This window comes from Trachypithecus francoisi, unplaced genomic scaffold (genome assembly GCF_009764315.1).
Source record: "Trachypithecus francoisi isolate TF-2019V2 unplaced genomic scaffold, Tfra_2.0 Lachesis_group7, whole genome shotgun sequence".
Lineage (NCBI taxonomy): Eukaryota > Metazoa > Chordata > Mammalia > Primates > Cercopithecidae > Trachypithecus > Trachypithecus francoisi.
The window spans coordinates 56,282,823-56,300,395 of NW_022681472.1; the positions used below are offsets into that span (position 1 = coordinate 56,282,823).

General features: G+C 41.8%; 1 long non-coding RNA gene across 1 annotated transcript in view; it reads left to right on the forward strand.

Annotated features, from left to right (window-relative positions):
* The window catches only part of LOC117078923, a 48,125-nt gene extending 37,936 nt beyond the window's left edge, over positions 1–10,189 (forward strand). Inside the window, exon 2 of the long non-coding RNA XR_004435198.1 lies at positions 10,024–10,189. This is a non-coding gene — a long non-coding RNA (uncharacterized LOC117078923). The remainder of the gene's footprint in view (positions 1–10,023) is intronic.
* Positions 10,190–17,573: the final 7,384 nt, after the last annotated feature.

The following is a 17,573-nucleotide window of genomic DNA, read 5'->3' on the forward strand; positions in this document are numbered from 1 at the left end:
GGCCTCATAAAATGAGTTAGGGAGGATTCCCTCTTTTTCTATTGATTGGAATAGTTTCAGAAGGAATGGTACCAGCTCCTCCTTGTACCTCTGGTAGAATTCAGCTGTGAATCCATCTGGTCCTGGACTTTTTTTGGTGGGTAGGCTATTAATTGTTGCCTCAATTTCAGAGCCTGCTATTGGTCTATTCAGGGATTCAACTTCTTCCTGGTTTAGTCTTGGGAGAGTGTATGTGTCCAGGAAATTATCCATTTCTTCTAGATTTTCTAGTTGATTTGCGTAGAGGCATTTATAGTATTCTCTGATGGTTGTTTGTATTTCTGTGGGGTCAGTGGTGATATCCCCTTTATCATTTTTTATTGCGTCTATTTGATTCCTCTCTCTTTTCTTCTTTATTAGTCTTGCTAGCGGTCTGTCAATTTTGTTGATCTTTTCAAAAAACCAACTCCTGGATTCCACAATGAGATACCATCTCACACCAGTTAGAATGGCAATCATTAAGAAGTCAGGAAACAAGAGGTGTTGGAGAGGATGTGGAGAAATAGGAACACTTTTACACTGTTGGTGAGATTGTAAACTAGTTCAACCATTATGGAAAACAGTATGGCAATTCCTCAAGGATCTAGAACTAGATGTACCATATGACCCAGCCATCCCACTACTGGGTATATACCCAAAGGATTATAAATTATTCTACTACAAAGACACATGCACACGTATGTTTATTGCGGCACTATTCACAATAGCAAAGACTTGGAATCAACCCAAATGTCCATCTGTGACAGACTGGATTAAGAAAATGTGGCACATATACACCATGGAATACTATGCAGCCATAAAAAAGGATGAGTTTGCATCCTTTGTAGGGACATGGATGCAGCTGGAAACCATCATTCTTAGCAAACTATCACAAGAACAGAAAACCAAACACCGCATGTTCTCGCTCATAGGTGGGAACTGAACAATGAGATCACTTGGACTCGGGAAGGGGAACATCACACACTGGGGCCTATCATGGGGAGGGGGGAGGAGGGAGGGATTGCATTGGGGAGTTATACATGATATAAATGATGAATTGATGGGTGCTGATGAGTTGATGGGTGCAGCACACCAACATGGCACAAGTATACATATGTAACAAACCTGCACGTTATGCACATGTACCCTAGAACTTAAAGTATAATAAAAAAAAAAAAAAAAACTTTAAATAATGTCCTTGTCTTTTTTCTACCAGGGATGTCCTTGTTGATTTTTATAGTCTTTCAACATTACAATTGTACTGCTAAAAGAATTGCTGCTTCTTTCTTTTTTAAGGGATTCAATGACTTCTTTTAGATAATTCTAACTCCGTAGCGTTGTTTGCCAGGACAGTCAAATCTTGCCAAGGTTTTGAGTTCATCCCTGTCAACTGGTTAGTTCCTAAGCTGAGTAAATATTAAACTTTTTCAACAATAGTTGCTTGATCAATCCTCTTCCCTTGCTGGCGTTATTGCCTCTTGCTGCCATCTTGTCAAAACTGTTAAAGCTTTCTTGAGGAAGAGATGATATGCTTATGTCAGTTGCAGAAAAAGCAGGAGTATTTATAAATTTCTGTTAAATGTTTCCCTTTCTGGCTTTTGATGGATTCTCTTGTCTGGAACAAACTTCTTCATGACTTTGCTTAGCCTTAGCCTTTTCACTGCCTCCCTTGTTCTCTTCTTTGGCTTTTTTTTTTTTTTTTGAGACTGAATCTCCTCTGTTGCTCAGGCTGTAGTGCAGTGACACAATCTTAGCTCACTGCAACCTCCGCCTCCCAGGTTCAATCTATTCTCCTGCCTCAGCCTCCTGAATAGCTGGGATTATAGCACTCACCACCATGCCCAGCTAATGTATTTTTAGTAGAGACGGGGTTTCACCATGTTAGCGAGACTGGTCTTGAACTCCTGACCTCAAGTGATCCTCCTGCCTCAGCCTCCCAAAGTGTTGGGATCACAGGCATGAGCCACTGTGCCCAGGCTTCTTTGGCTCTTTCTTTCCCCCTCCTCACCTGGTTCCACCTTCTCCTTACTTGCTCCTCCATGCTGGGATAAGGTGTGATTACATCAAATAAAATGAAAGGGTGGAGACCACTGTGCACCTGCAAACTTTCTAGGGAGTATTGGCAGTTTGTTAATTAAAAGAATTTCCAACCTGGGACTACATTTGGGAATAGAGTGAAGAAGGGGAAGGGCAGCAGTTTGGTTGAGTATTTCTTTTTTTTTTTTTTAAGATGGAGTCTCACTCTGTCACCCAGGCTGGAGTGCAGTGGTGCTATCTCAGCTCACTGCAACCTCCTCCTCCTCCCAGGTTCAAGCAATTCTGCTGCCTCAGACTCCCGAGTAGCTGGGATTACAGGTGCCTGCCACCACGCCCCGCTAATTTTTTTTATTTTTAGTAGAGACAGGGTTTCACTGTGTTAGCCAGGATTGTCTCAATCTCCTGACCTCGTGATCCACCCATCTCAGCCTCCCAAAGTGCTGGGATTACAGGCATGAGCCACCGCACCCAGCCTGGTTGAGTACTTCTAAGTGACGAGGCTTCTAATGTGATTTGCTTATACCAGGGGCTGGCAAACTTATTCCGTGAAGGGCCAGATGGGAACTATTTTAGGCTGGCGGGCCATACGGTCTCTGTTGCAACTACTCAGCATGGCCATTGTAACAGGAAAGCAGCCATAGACACTATGTAAATAAATGAGCACAGTTGTGTTCCAGTAAAACTTTATTTATGGACACTGAAGTTTGAATTTCATGCAGTTTTTTGTGTGTCATGAAATAATATTCTTCCTTTGATTTTTTTTTCAAAAATGTAAATGCCAGTCTTACTTCATGAATCACACAAAACTGGGGGAGGGATGAACGTGGCCTGTAGGTTCTAGTTTGTGGACCCCTGGCCTGTGCCAAGAGTTCAAGATCCTTCTTATACCAACCAATCAACCAACTACCAAACTAACAACAAACAAACCGTGCAGCAGGGTTAAAGTGGTTAAAGGACTTCAGGGAGGGTGTCTTATGGAGGATTTTGTCTCTTGGGTAGATAAAGATTCCCTCTCCAGACAGAGGGAACCCTGGCATGAAGGGATAGAGCTATGCCACATGCCTTGGGTCTGGTAAGGCTAGAGGGGGTCAGATGGGGCCACTGACAGAGGAACACAGCACCTCATGGGCACCCTCCTATTAAAAACACTACCTATGGCCAGGCACAGTGGCTCACGCCTGTAATCCCAACACTGTGGGAGGCCGAGGGGTGCAGATCATGAGGTCAGGAGTTCAAGACCAGTCTGGCCAACATGATGAAACCCTCTGTCTACTGAAAATACAAAAATGAGCTGGGTATGGTGGCACACGCCTATAGTCCCAGCTACTCAGGAGGTTGAGGCAGGAGGATCGCTTGAATCTGGGAGGCAGAGGTTGCAGTGAGTCGAGACCAAGCCATTGCACTCCAGCCTGAGTGATGGAGTGAGATTCTGTCTCTAAAATAAAAATAAATAAATTAAAACACTACCTTTTATAAAGCATTCACTGTGTGCCAGCTACTTTCCTTGAAATTTCTGATTTACTCTTCACTCTCCTATCCAGTAAGTGTTATTGTCCATCTATAAGGGATACAGAGCTATTGAATACCTTGCCAGAGTCACACAGCTGGTAAGTGGTAGAACTAGGATTTGAACCCTGGCCTAGCATACCCCCTAGTTGTCTTCTTTTCCCTGCTCCATATTGCCATTTCTAGGACAGATCACAGAAAATCAAGGCAGTTACTGTCTCCATAATCTAATTCTGCCAGGACCACCCAAAAGTAAGCTTCACCATTCCAAATAGGAAACAGCTTTTCAAAGTTGCCCAGTACCTGTAAGGATCAGCAAGCCTTCTAAGCTGCTGACTTCTTTCATGTGTTACTTTAAGGCAGGAGGCAAAAGACATAGAATGGGAAAGAGCACTTGAGCTTGACTCCTGGTTCCTGTTCACCACCTGTGTGACCATGACCTTGGGTGATGCACTTAACTCCATGAGCCTGTTTCCTCATCTGAAAAATGAAGAATAAGAGTAACTGCCCAGCTGTGTTGTGAGAATTGAATGAAATGTGGGTGCAAGCCACCTGCATGGTGCTTGTCACAAAGGAGGTACTCAATCAATGCTGACACCCTTCAAGCAGCATTGTTTTCTCATTCATGCTATTAGCATCTGTCGAGTGGCTACTATGTGCCAGGCACTTTGAGATAAACAGATGAGTCAGACATAGTTCCTGCCTCCAAGGAGCCGACAGTCCAGCAGAGTAAGAGGCATATATATAACTAAGCTTCACGAAGTGCCACAGGAATATGTGGGGGTCACAGTGAAAGCACAAAGGAAGGACTGAATATTTCTAAGTGGACGGGTGACAGGCACAGAACAGGCTTCAGTGAGGAGGACACAGTGTTTATAATATCTAGGTAACTCAAGCTGATCCTGTGCAATTTCTGTGGCTTATCACTCACCAACATAAATCTTGTCTCATGGAAAAAAACAAAGAGCAAAACAAAAAAAACTTTTCCTAAAAGCACTTAAAAAATTCTATGAAAATTTTGGAAAGCAAAACAGGAAACCCAGTTATAGGCAAGGGCAAACACTCCTTGCTTCTCAAGTCTCTTGTGCTTGTTGCAGGCAATGTTTCCTGCCAGGATGTTGATCAAAGAGAGGAACAGCCTGATCGAGAGTCATTTGTTCCTCATGAGTTTCTTTAAAAAGAATCTGATTTCATTTTTTGCACATTCTCTGTGGCTTTAGGAAACACCTCCTATAAAAATAGAAATACTCAAAAGAGGTTCGGGAAGAAGTGATTCCTTCTGGGTCTAAACTGTCCGTATGTGACATTGGCATACTGCCTTGAGTTTGCAGAGTAGATAACACATTACAGTGCAAGTGTGCTGGGGGCAGGCTGCCTGGGTTTGAGTTCTGGTTCCACCATTTACTAGTTATGTGACCTTGTGGTTTTCGGGAGAGATGAGATGATACATGTAAAGTGATCACCATGTATCATGATAATCTGCCCCAAGAAATGTTAACATTTTCTTGTTAGTTCTAGTTTGGAGAGATTGTCTTGGATCCCCCCATCCCAACCCACAGAATTCTGCAGTTGAGTGGGAAGGTCAGGAAGAAGGGGTCGGGCATGGTGCCACCTCAGGCTAAGTTCATAGAAGGAGGCTTTGTAATATAACTCAAAATCTAAAAGAAGAGGGAAACTTTTATAGGGTAGTAGGTATAGGTAACCCAAAGTTAGGTTAACAGGAAAGACATGTGACCTGTTGAGCGCTAATGGCAGACAGCTGATCAGAAAAATGACACCTTCAGCGAAAGCCACTAGAGGAAAGGAAATACCATGGAGATGGCCCAGTTAGAGAAGCAGTAATGTTGACTCCTGGGTGGATTCCCCCTCCCAGGGGAGAGCTACAGACATCCTCTGAGTCAACGATGAGTAAAGCCCGGGCAGTGTGATGGGTGGGGAAACAAAGCAAACACAATCTTTCACAGATTTATTTATTTATTTATTTATTTTATTTCATTTTTTGTAAGATACAGGGTCTTGCTCTGTCACCTGGGTTGGAGTGCAGTGGCATGATCATAGCTCACTGAAGACTCAGCCTCCCAGTGATCCTCCCACCTTAGCCTCCTAAGTAGCTGCGAATACAAGCACTAGCTACCATGCCTGGCTAATGAGGTGGATCTTGAAAAATGTAGAGAACATTGACAGGCAGAAGTGGGGACAGCCTCCTTTTTAAGGAGAAAGGCAGTCCCAGCCAAGCAGAGGGAGAGTAGAGAGAAGGCTGGAGAGGCAGGGTGGGTGCAGCTCATGGAGACCTTCTATTCCGGACCAAGGAAGTGTCACTTGGTTTGAGGGAAATGGGAAGGCATTGAAGATTCTCAAACATGGGTGGCAGGCTGTGGGTGACATGATTCAGCTGGGACTTTCAGAGATCATTTATCAGCTACATGTGGGACAAATTGTGAGGAAGAAAGAATGAGTAAGGAGAAGTTACAAAAACATTTTTAATAGGGTAGGTGAGAGATCATGCTATAGAATATAATTTAATTTTTTGTATTACTGAGGATGAGCTTGTCTGCAAGTAACGGAAAACATCCCAAAGAGAAGCCTACACAAAATATGGCATTATTTCTATCTCATATGAAGGACTGGTGTGGCAGCTTTGCCAGGTCCCCCACCCTACCACCCCACCGCCATCCTTAGGACAACCTGCTTTCCCGTGGCCCAGGATGGCCATATCAGCAAGATGGAGGAGGGCAAAGAGCAGACACATGATGTCTTTAAAGGAAGGTTCCCAGAAACTTCCATGTGATACTTCTGCCCCCATCTCATTAGTCGGAAGTTAGCAACAGTTCAGGCGCGGTGGCTCACGCCTGTAACCCCAGCAGTTTGGGAGGCCAAGGCAGGCGGATCACTTGAGGTCAGGAGTTTGAGACCAGTTAGCCAATATGGTGAAACCCTGTCTCTACTAAAAATATAAAAATTAGCTGGGCGTGGTGGTACACACCTGTAATTCCAGCTACTCGGGAGGCTGAGACATGAGAATTGCTTGAACCCAGGAGGTGGAGGTTGCAGTGAGCCGAGATTGTGCCACTGCACTTCAGCCTGGGCAGCAGAGCGAGACTCTGTCTCAAAAAAAAAAAAAAGTTAGCAACAGGGCCACACCTAGCTAGCAAGGGAAGCTGGAAAATGAGATTTGCTGTCTGGATTTCCATATTCCCAGCTGATAAACAAGGGATTCTGTTATGAGGGAGAAAGGAAGAATGCATATAAGGGATTTGCTGGCATTTTCTGCCACAACGTTATAAAAATCAAAGAGACAAAGATAAGAGATGATAACTCATAATCACTGAAAATTATTCTTTGGATCTTAATGAAAAGAAAATTTTAAGTGAAGGTTCCTTCCTATAATCTTGCCTTAAAGCTGATTACCCTTGAGACAAAATAATCCCGCACTCCCAGATAACACTGGATTTGACTTAAGTGGCCAAGGTTATCCAAGGCGGTGAGAGGGTCAGTTTGTCCAGGTCTTCATGACCCTGCCTTAGTAACCCTCTCTGAGTTGTTTTAATAGGAAAGTAAATTCCATTATCATCAAACATTGCTAAATTCAGGGAATTGTAAACCAACAATGTGTAAGCATTGTAAAAGGTCTGTCCTTAACAGAAGTCCAGCTTTGCAGTAATGGCCACACTCCATTTCCTTGGCTCTGAAGTCAAGCAGCCAGCTTCCTTGGTGCACATCTCATCATAGACAGCCTGGTGCATCTCTCTCCTCTACTTTCTTCCCTGCGCACCACTGCCTGTAGAATCTTCTTAAGGCACGATTGACAACATCTGGCTGTGCTCCACATGTTCCCATGGCTCTCAAATGCTCACTACCTTAAAACAACTCCTTTGCCTGGCCTCCCAGATCCTCCAAAATCTTACCCACCCTCCCAGTTCAACCAGATGTTCCTCTGAGATATGGTGATTGCATTCTGGAATTTTGGGGAAAATGGGAAAAAAGGCATTTTGTACTCTTCCTCCTTCCCTCTGTGCCCTTTGCCTGTTGTTGCTATCGCTGGTTGATTGGCGGACCATTCACTTAAGTGACATATGGAGTTTTGTGCTTAAAATAGAGATGGATTTCCAACTGGAATGCTAAGAACCCCAGAGAAGAAACACACCTATGTTTAAATGAATGAAATTATATGTATAATGATAAGTATATACTCACTACTAGCATGAGGAAATAAATCAATGTCCCAACCAGAAAAAATTAAATATTTTAAGTATAAACAAACCATTATTTCTTTCTTAACTTTCTTAAGGATAAAGCTATCTTGATTCTGTCTTATGCCGATTGATTCTCACTTGTTTTGATCCAGGAAGGCTTTGGAATTTGATTGTCGTTAACACTGCTCTTCCATTGCTGTTATGATTCATACGCCACTCATTCATTTATTCAACAAATACTTATTCAGTGTCACTTATGGTTGCTGAAGATATGTAAGAAAATATTCCAGTTTTCATAGCATTTACATTCTAGAGCAGTGGGTCTTATCCACAGACGATTTTGTCCCCCCTGGGGGCTGGGGGGAAATGTGGCAATTTCTGGAGACAGTTTTGATTTTCACGAGTTGGGGAGGGGCATTACTGCCATCTAGATGGTAGAGTCCCGTGATGCTATCAGTGTAGCCTCACTTTTCCACACCCCATACTGGAGTACTGTATCCCCACCCTCACACCTCAGAACTTGATATGAGCTGCTCCTGTCCTTCTTCACTGGGTTCACAGTTAAGGTGATTGTCACATGATAGGCACCAGGACAGCAAGTGTCTATTCCACCTGTTCTTCCAGACCATCCACTTCCTCAAGGGCCTCTCTGTTCCTTCTCCTGTCACTTGGTGGCTGGGGACACTGGCCTTATTTAGTGTCTGTTCTGCTCTCTAACTCAGCACCAAGTGGCCAGACATCTCCATTATGGTGTAGCCTCTCCGTTGTCCTCTTATGTCTTCTTATGTGCACCCTCTGTCCACACAGGGCCCTGCTACCCAACTTGAATCTCTGTCAGACACATATCCTGTTGCTGGGCCCTTCTCCTGCTCCCCTTTGCCCTGCTTTAGACAGAAATCCAGGAATGACCCTGATTCTGCCCATTAGTCTCACTACCTCTTTCCCATATGACTTGACAGCCTACCCCTGGGAGGAAGTAGACTTCCAAGCAAGGCCCTTCCTCTGGGGACTGCAGCTCAGGTTCCGGTTTCTTAGCTCCTCCTAGCTTCTTGCTCATTCCTGCCCCCCACTCCTGGCCCTTACACTTAAAATGTGTTTGAGGTCTTCAAGCTTAATCTATAAACCTGGTTATTTTATTTGTAAATATAGTGATTTTTATATAAAAATGAGAACAATTGCTTTTCTTGTTTGATTAATGTTCAATTAACTTACAAACTTAAAAACATTAAATTTCTTCAAACTGACCATCTTTATACATGCAAAAAGATTTCCTAAAATATTTTTAACTATCTTTACAAATTTAATAACTTTGACTTTCTCAAACACTTCAAATGCCTGATGGGGCAACATTTACAAACCAAGCAAGAAAAATCTTTCAATATCTCAATTAAGTCTTATAATAATACTAGTTTATACATGTGCTAAATTAGATTCTTCTGAATATTCAAACACTTTTAAAGAACATATTCAATTGTTTTGCAGCTTTCAAGTGAAAATTACAAACTGAGTATTAGTTTATCATTCCAAAATAAAATTGTAAGGCTAATACGTCAGAGTTTCTTAATCATTTTAAGCTTCTTAAATAACAAAAACAAGCTGATTGCAATGATTACAGAACTTACTCCTAAAGCTTAACAAAAAGTATTGATACTATGAGTTTGATTGGCTTTAACATCCCTTTTCTACACCTTTTCCGCTGAAACAAAGTTATTTTTACCAGTCAAGGGGAGCAAGAAGGTATTTCATGCAGGCTGGAGTTATTTATATAACTGAGATACTGATGATCAGTTAGATTGTAAAAGTGGGAGTTTTTCCAGGATGGTTTTATCTGAGCAACAGATTAAACACACTGAATTTCCTTTTATAGTTGGCTTAGTTCTGCCTACTGTGTCACCAGGGAAGGAGTGTGCTATGTGTCCCCAGAGCATTTTTCAAATTTCACCCTTATCCTACTTTTATCATAACCTCTTTCACAATTTAACACATGATTTGGGTAGATAGAATTCTGCAGACTACCTTGGGGTGTAGTCTATCTTTTTGTTAATTGAATTTTTTCTCCCTCTTCAGGTTGTAAAATTCTTTTTCTTTTGCCTTCTTATCTGTTTCATTGTTGCAGAGACTGACTAAGTCTTCATCAAATCTGTTTTTCTCTGCTTCTTGGGCACAGAGCTAGACTCCATTTCCCAGCTTCCCTTGCAGTGAGTGTGGCCACGTGACCGAATTTGGGCCAATGAAATATGAGTGGCCTGACCTCTATCCTTTTTTGCAGGCTTGAGACAGGGCAGCAGGGCAATCTTGGAAGCTCCATGTTGAAGATGGTGGAGCCACAATTTGAAAGGAGTCTGGGTTGGAGGAGAGCTACAGGCTGATCAGAAACACCCATCTTGGATTTGACCTGAGTGAAAAATAAACTGCAATCATGATGTTAAAACACATATATTTTTGGGAATTTTTTTGTTTATCTTGTGAAAATACTCGTTAATCTCTATTGTCATAAAAAAAATCCTTAAAGTTGGTACTAAAAACAAATGCAAGTTTGAAAATTCATATGATGTTAGTTACTACTGCATATCCTGAGTCAATGCTAGAAAACATCAAGTGAAGCAGAGGGTGCATTATGGCACAGAGTCACTCTTGGATGTTGCATAAAAATCTGACCAAATTAGCTCAATCTTTTTTAATAGGAACTAATGTCATGAGACTTGTGTACCTTTTTAAATAAATTTTTTAAAAAGCAAGCAAGAAAACAAAAATAAGCAGCCCATTGACAATTAAATCACCTACAATATTCATGAGATTAAAATAAACCTGTTGCTCAGTTACAAATATTTGGGCTTCCATGATCAGACAGAAATTTTCCCCCAAGGGTCCTAATAAACAGGAAACTATGTGATACAATAGACTCATATCCTTAATAGACAAAACAATGTCAACTACCCACACTCTCCTAAAGAAACCACACACACATGTTCAAAGGAGTAATTAAAAAATTTTAAAAACATAGATTTCTTTTTTCTTCTAAAAAGTATACTTTTCTTTAAAATGGTAAGGGTATATTACTGTGACGAGGAGCAATAATAAGGCCTCCATTTTTTTTTTCTAGTTTGGTTATCTCACATTCTGCTTTTGGCATTTGAGGTTGCTAAGGTTATGGGTTTTTAAAAGTATTGTCTTTATGCACAAACGGGCCTGTCATCAAACAGCTTTGGACCCTATGCAGTCAGAGTTTCCCTTTCCTTCTTCCACATCAACTAATTCTGCCATGTGTGGGTTGCAAGCGCACCAGGCAACAATTTAATCTAAATGAAGTGATCACACATTAGATTTTGAAAGTGAAACTTATAAATATATTTCTTTCAAAATGAATTTTGTAAATCTTTTCTCTCCAAATTTAAAACTTAAACTTCTACTAAGTTTCCATGAAAAGAACCCGTGGGAACTTAGTAGAGGTTTAAGTTTTAAATTTGGAGGGAAAAGAGTTATAAAATTCATTTTGAAAGAAATATATTTATGAGTAAGTTTCATTTTCAAAGCCTAATGGCACATGCCTGTAATCCCAGCTACTCAGGAGACTGAGGCAGGAGAACTGCTTGAACCTGGGAGGTGGAGGTTGCAGTGAGCCGAGATCATGCCACTGCACTCCAGCCTGGGAGACAGAGTGAGACTCCATCTCAGAAAAAAAAAAAAAAAATGGGAACAATAAATACAGACTTTAGGCAGTGCTGAAATATACGGGAGAGAGACAAACAGGACGTGGTGGATATTTAGGTAGACATGTTAGAGTAAATACTAGTAAAGCAAAGTTCTTTCCATGAATTATATGTTAGCAAAACTCTGACTAAAAGTAAATTCCACAAATAGGGGTTTATGTTTCTCAAACAACATGAAGGTTAAAAGTACAACAATGGTACTGATTCATCAGCTCAGTGATGGGATGCCAGGGCTAACAATTTGACAGTTCTCTTGGCCTTTCCTTATCATAACAAGATGACTGCCTCAAGAAGGCAGCTGTGGCTCCAGGCATCATACCACTTTCTTTTTTTTTTTTTTTTTTTTGAGGCGGAGTCTCGCTCTGCCGCCCAGGCTGGAGTGCAGTGGCCGGATCTCAGCTCACTGCAAGCTCCGCCTCCCGGGTTCACGCCATTCTCCTGCCTCAGCCTCCAAGTAGCTGGGACTACAGGCGCCCGCCATCTCGCCCGGCTAGTTTTTTGTATTTTTTAGTAGAGACGGGGTTTCACCATGTTAGCCAGGATGGTCTCGATCTGCTGACCTCGTGATCCACCCGTCTCGGCCTCCCAAAGTGCTGGGATTACAGGCTTGAGCCACCGCGCCCGGCCGCATCATACCACTTTCAAGGAAGGAAGAGGAGAAGAAGGGGGTCACACTAGGAATATTTCCCCCTTTCATCAGAAAAGCAAAAGCTTTCTACATGTAACTAGGTCATACGTTTTTCCTAGCTGCAAGGGAGGCTGAAAAAAGCATTTTAGAATTGGAGGTAGGCAAGTGGCAATGAGAAGGTGTATCAGCCCAACAACAGTGGGTGCTGCTGAGTGCATGGCTGGCAGTACTCATGTCTTATTGATCTCATTATAATGAATTCTTGAAGTCAGATAATGCTACACAACACAGCATGCTTTCTCAGTCCACATTCATGTAAGAATCATGTAGAACTTCATGTTTTAGAGAAAAATAATGTTGAACATTCCAATTAATTATGTCTTGCCTTCAAGTAGTGACTATCCTTCAGGCCATCTCCTTCCTCCCTATCTCAAACACTGAAATATTCACAATTAAATTCTACTTAAACTCTCCAAGAAAACCCACCAAATTACCCATGAACTTGGATGAGGAAAATCCTCCTGGTTCCTGAACATCATATCTATTCCAAAGAAGAATATTCAAAGTCAGCTAGCAAAGAAATTGTAGAAAGTAACACATATAAAAAAGAAAATTGATCAGGCACATTGTCTCACTCCCGTAATTCCAATGCTGGTGGAGGCCAAGGTGGGAGGATCACTTGAGGCCAGGAGTTCCAGACCAGCCTGGGCAACATAATGGGATCCTGTCCCTACGAATGCTTTTTTGAAAAACCAAAACTTAGCTGTGCATGGTGACATGCCCTGGTAATCCTAGCTACTTGGGAGGCTGAGGTGAGAGGATCACTTGAGCCCAGGACTTTGAGGTTACAGTGAGCTATGATTGTGCCACAGCACTCCAGCCTGGGTGACAGAGAGAGACTCCATCTCTAAAAAAAAAAAAATAAATAAATAAATAAAAAAGCAAGAAATAAAATTACACAAAAAATTTGAATGCCCAGTGTAACTTCCTAAAAGAGATTTGTGCTTTCAAACACGAAGTGATCTTTCTTACCCCTTTATACTGTGATAAATCATAGTATATCTAGAATGAGTCCAACTGGATCACTGGTTTACCCATCATAGAGCCTCCATATTTGGGGACATTTTATAAAACAAGGAAAGCACAGCAACTTCCTGCTGAAATAGAGCAGTGGCCCACCCTCCCTACATGACCCACTGCCAAGCTTCCCCAGGCTCTGCAGCAAAGCAGCACGTTATATTTAGCCATAGCTTAAATGGGTCTGGTTTACTGCTGATTCCAAGCGGCATGTGCAACAGGGTATGCTCCAAAGTGAACCATGCTTCAGAAAAGTGGGTTTTGGTTATCACAGGCTACATTCAGTTGCAGTTAGAGGAATGTCTAGCAGAATTTCTCCTCTGTGATACATGTTTATATTTAAGCAAAAGCACCAGTTACAGAGTGGCCACAGGCACCGTGACACCTCTGCGTTACGTCACTACTAAAGACCTGACCGGGGGTCATAGTATCCCAGTTGCGTTTGAAAGCAGGGCCCCCTGTGATGGGGTCTCTCACACTAAAGAGGGAAGAGGGAGCCTGTACAGGTGCAAAACATTTGGGCCACGTGATGAGTTGTGTACCATGAAGCCTCCTAGACCTGTGTGCTCCCCAGCTCAGATATGCCAAAGCTCTACTTCCAGGAGGAAACCTTCGGAGGAAAAGACTCTTATCTCTCAGCCTGGAATCTACTTTAAAAAGGCCACATATATCACCATAAGAGGGGATAAGGTACTAATATATGCTACAATATGGATGAATGTTGAAAACACTATGCTAAGTGACAGAAGCCAGACACACAAGGTCATGTTATTGTATGATTTCATTTGTATGAAATGTCCTCAGTAAGCAAATTGAAACAGAAAGTGGATTAGTGGCTGCCAGGAGCTGGAGGAAGGTGAGAATGGAGAATAACTGCTAATAGCTATGGGCTCCTTTTTTTTTTCTTAATACTTGGTGTACTTTGAATGTTTACATTTAACAAATGAAAAGTATTAGCACAAATGATTCAATAATATACTGCTATTTACAAGGTACCTACAGGAATTCCTTTCCCATTTTTTTTCATTGCGGTATTTACCAAAATTATTTTTATTGTGGTAAAATATACATAACATACATTTTACTAACTTAACCATTTAAGTATATACTTCAGTGGTATTAAATACCTTTATAATGTATGTAGCCGTCTCCACCTGCCAACTCCATGTCTCTTTTCTTCTTAGACATTGAGATTCTGTGTCCATTAAACAGTAACTCCCAATTCTTCCCTCCCCATAGCCCCTGGCAACGGCAATTCGACTTTCTGTCTCACTGACTTTGACAACTCTCCTCGTATGAGGAGAATCCTACAGTGTATATCTATCTTTTTGTGGCTGGCTTACTTCACTTAGCATACTGGTTTCTTTTTGGGGTGAAGAAAATGTTCTGGAATTAGAAAGTGGTAATAGTTGTACAATAGAGTGAATGTTCTAAAACCCAGTGAAGTGTACAGTTTAACGTGGTGGATTTTATACTTTGTGACATATCTCTCAATAAAAATGCTTTCAAAACTCTCATATATGGGAGGATACTCATTGAAAAATGAATAATAAATATACAAATCCACAAATGAGATAGGTTAGCACATATTTAGTGAAGCTGAATAGGGTGGTAGAAAAAGTAGCGGACTGGAAACAGGAACCTAATGACTTACAAAGTCACTTTAGCCTCTCCTGCCTCATTACAGAAACCGGAAGGTAACCTAAGAGTTTCTGTAAAGAAACACTAAGTTTCCATGTTCACAAAGAAGGAAACAACAGACACTGGGATTTCCTTGATGGTGGAGGGTAGGAGGAGGGAGACGAGCAGAAAAGTTAACTATTGGGTATGAGGCTTAGTACCTGGGTGAAAAATAATCTGTACAACAAACTTCCATGACATGAGTTTACCCATGTAACAAGCCCGCACATGAACCCCATACCTAGAATAAAAGTTAAAAGAAAAAAAGAAACACCAAGTTTCTTTCCACTTTCTGTATCTGACGATTTCAATATTTCCCTCTAGGGCCTCCTCTCCCCTGCCCGCAATGCCATGCTAGCTGACCTTGGACCTGCGACCCTTGCCTTCATCTGTGCCAAGACCCTCACAAACAGTGATGAAGCATCACAGCCGGAGGCGGGAGAGCCTCTACCAGGACAGTGCTAGCATTGGAACTGGTGCTCCTTTAAGCGTCTACTGCAGTGGAAACTTGGTCTGTACCCAGAAAGGCCCAAGACGTTGCTTCTTGAGGGCATACAGCTTTTAATGACCATTGGACAAATGCTACATTATTTAGCATTGAGACAAATGGAAATCTGTCAGCCTCTGTAAGGGGGTGAAAGTGGTTGACATTCTTGCTTATAATCTTGAACTTATTTGGGTAAACTACCTACTAATGTTTTACAGTTTTAACTTTATCTTACTAGAAGTCTAAAGGGTTTTTGGCTATAAGTGGAAAAATGTAGAACGTCTAAAAAAAATGGAAATAAGAATTTATTTTTCACTCGTAGATTGTGTGTGTGTGTGTGTTTTATTTTGTACTTTCTTCCACTTGAGTACTGCATTAGTGATCCTTACATGGGTCCAACATAAAAAAGTCCCAAACAATAAGAAGGTATTAAATACCTTCATAACGTTGTGTAGCCATCTCTACTATCCATCCCTGTATCTCTTTTCTTCTTATAAAATTAAAACTCTGTACCCATTAAACAATAACTCCCCATTCTTTCCTCCCCCAGCCCCTGGCAACCAAAATTCAACTTTCTTTCTCATTGACTTTGACTTCTTTAGACCAAAAGTCTGGAGAACTGGGCTTTAGATTTGCATTCGACATGGGCTCTTTAATTTGTCTGTTATGTAATTCATTTGCTCATATGTTAGAAAAATTTACTATTCAGAGGCCTTTGTGAATATGTAAGAATATACTTGAAACAGAGCAAGCAACAAAGGAAAGTATGCTTAATACCCATCTGGCTATTGTTCTCATTATTCACATTATTTTTTAAAGACTCTTCAAACCTCCAAAAAAATCCTCAAGGGTTTCCTGTCGCCTGCACAACAAAGCCCAGACTCGTTGGCATGCTATTCAGGACCGTCAAGAATGAGGCTCCAGTGCAGGTGTGGGGGCTCACACCTGTAATTCCAACACTTTGGGAGGCTGAGGTTGGAGGATTGCTTGAGGCCAGGAGTTCAAGACCAGCCTGGGCAACATAGTGAAACCCTGGCTCTACAAAAATTTTTTTAAAATTAGCCAGGCGTGGAGGCATGCACCTGTAGTCCCAGCTGCTTGGGAGGCTGAGGTGGGAGGATCACTGAAGCCCCACAAGTTGAGGCTGCAGTGAGCCATGATCATGCCACTGTGCTCCAGACTGGGCTACAGAACGAAATTTTGTCTCAAAAAAAGAAGACTCCACTAGCCCCTATTGTGTCTCTGTGTAAATTAGAAAAGACGCCCCTTCCTCTGGGTGGTTGGAGCATGGCTGATGAGTTGATGGAGGGTTGAGTTTCATTCCCCCACAGCCCATGTGGCAGGATTCCTTAGAGCCAGGTACAAACTGTAGTTGAGATGGTCCCAAACCTGCTTTCTGGTCTTGCCTTTTGCTATGTCCTTCTGCCACTCTTCTGTGTACATGCTAGGGTTTTCCTACTTCTCGGACTTTCCTTACACTTGGAGCATCCTCCTCCATTCTCCATCAAATTCCTTTTCATTCTTCAAGGCTCACTTAAACCTTCTCTCCAAAGCCTAATCATCCCTGCAGCCACACGTCCCCTAGCATGATGTTCATCCCACTTTTAAAGGGTCATAATCTGCTTTGTACTATAGGATGTTTGCACGTCTTTCTTTCTTTCTCACCAGATTGTGAAGTCAGTGGTTTGAAGATTTACATTTAATTCACATCTCTAATCCTTACAAGGCCTAATAGAGAGGTGGCCCATAGTAGGTTCTTCATGTGTGTTAACTGAATAGAAATGAAGGGATAAGTGAATATCTCATGGTAAAGCATGGAGAACCACCTGAAACATCAAAGAAAATCTGAGACTTCTCTCCCCACTTTTAGGTAGGTGCTCTCAGCATCTTTTGGTGAGATTATAGATACATGATTCCAACAAGATGCAGCTGTAGCATGCCAGGTGTGACTATTAAAAAGACTGACTTTTCTCCAACAACGATTGAAAAAGAGGACTTCCACATGTGGGCACTGGCAGTGTTGACAGAATAAGGCTGTAACAGTCATGCATTTGATCCCTGGTCCGAGGAGAAAGAAATGTCATGTTCTTTTAATTTTCAAAATCAAGTGAAATCTGACTCCTCTCCCATCTACTAGGGTTGGCAGGTGTGCTGAACTGAATGAAGCCACTTTGGGTATCCACAATGATTGATTCTTACTGGTAGCTATTGTGGGGGAAAAGGATAAATTCTCCTTT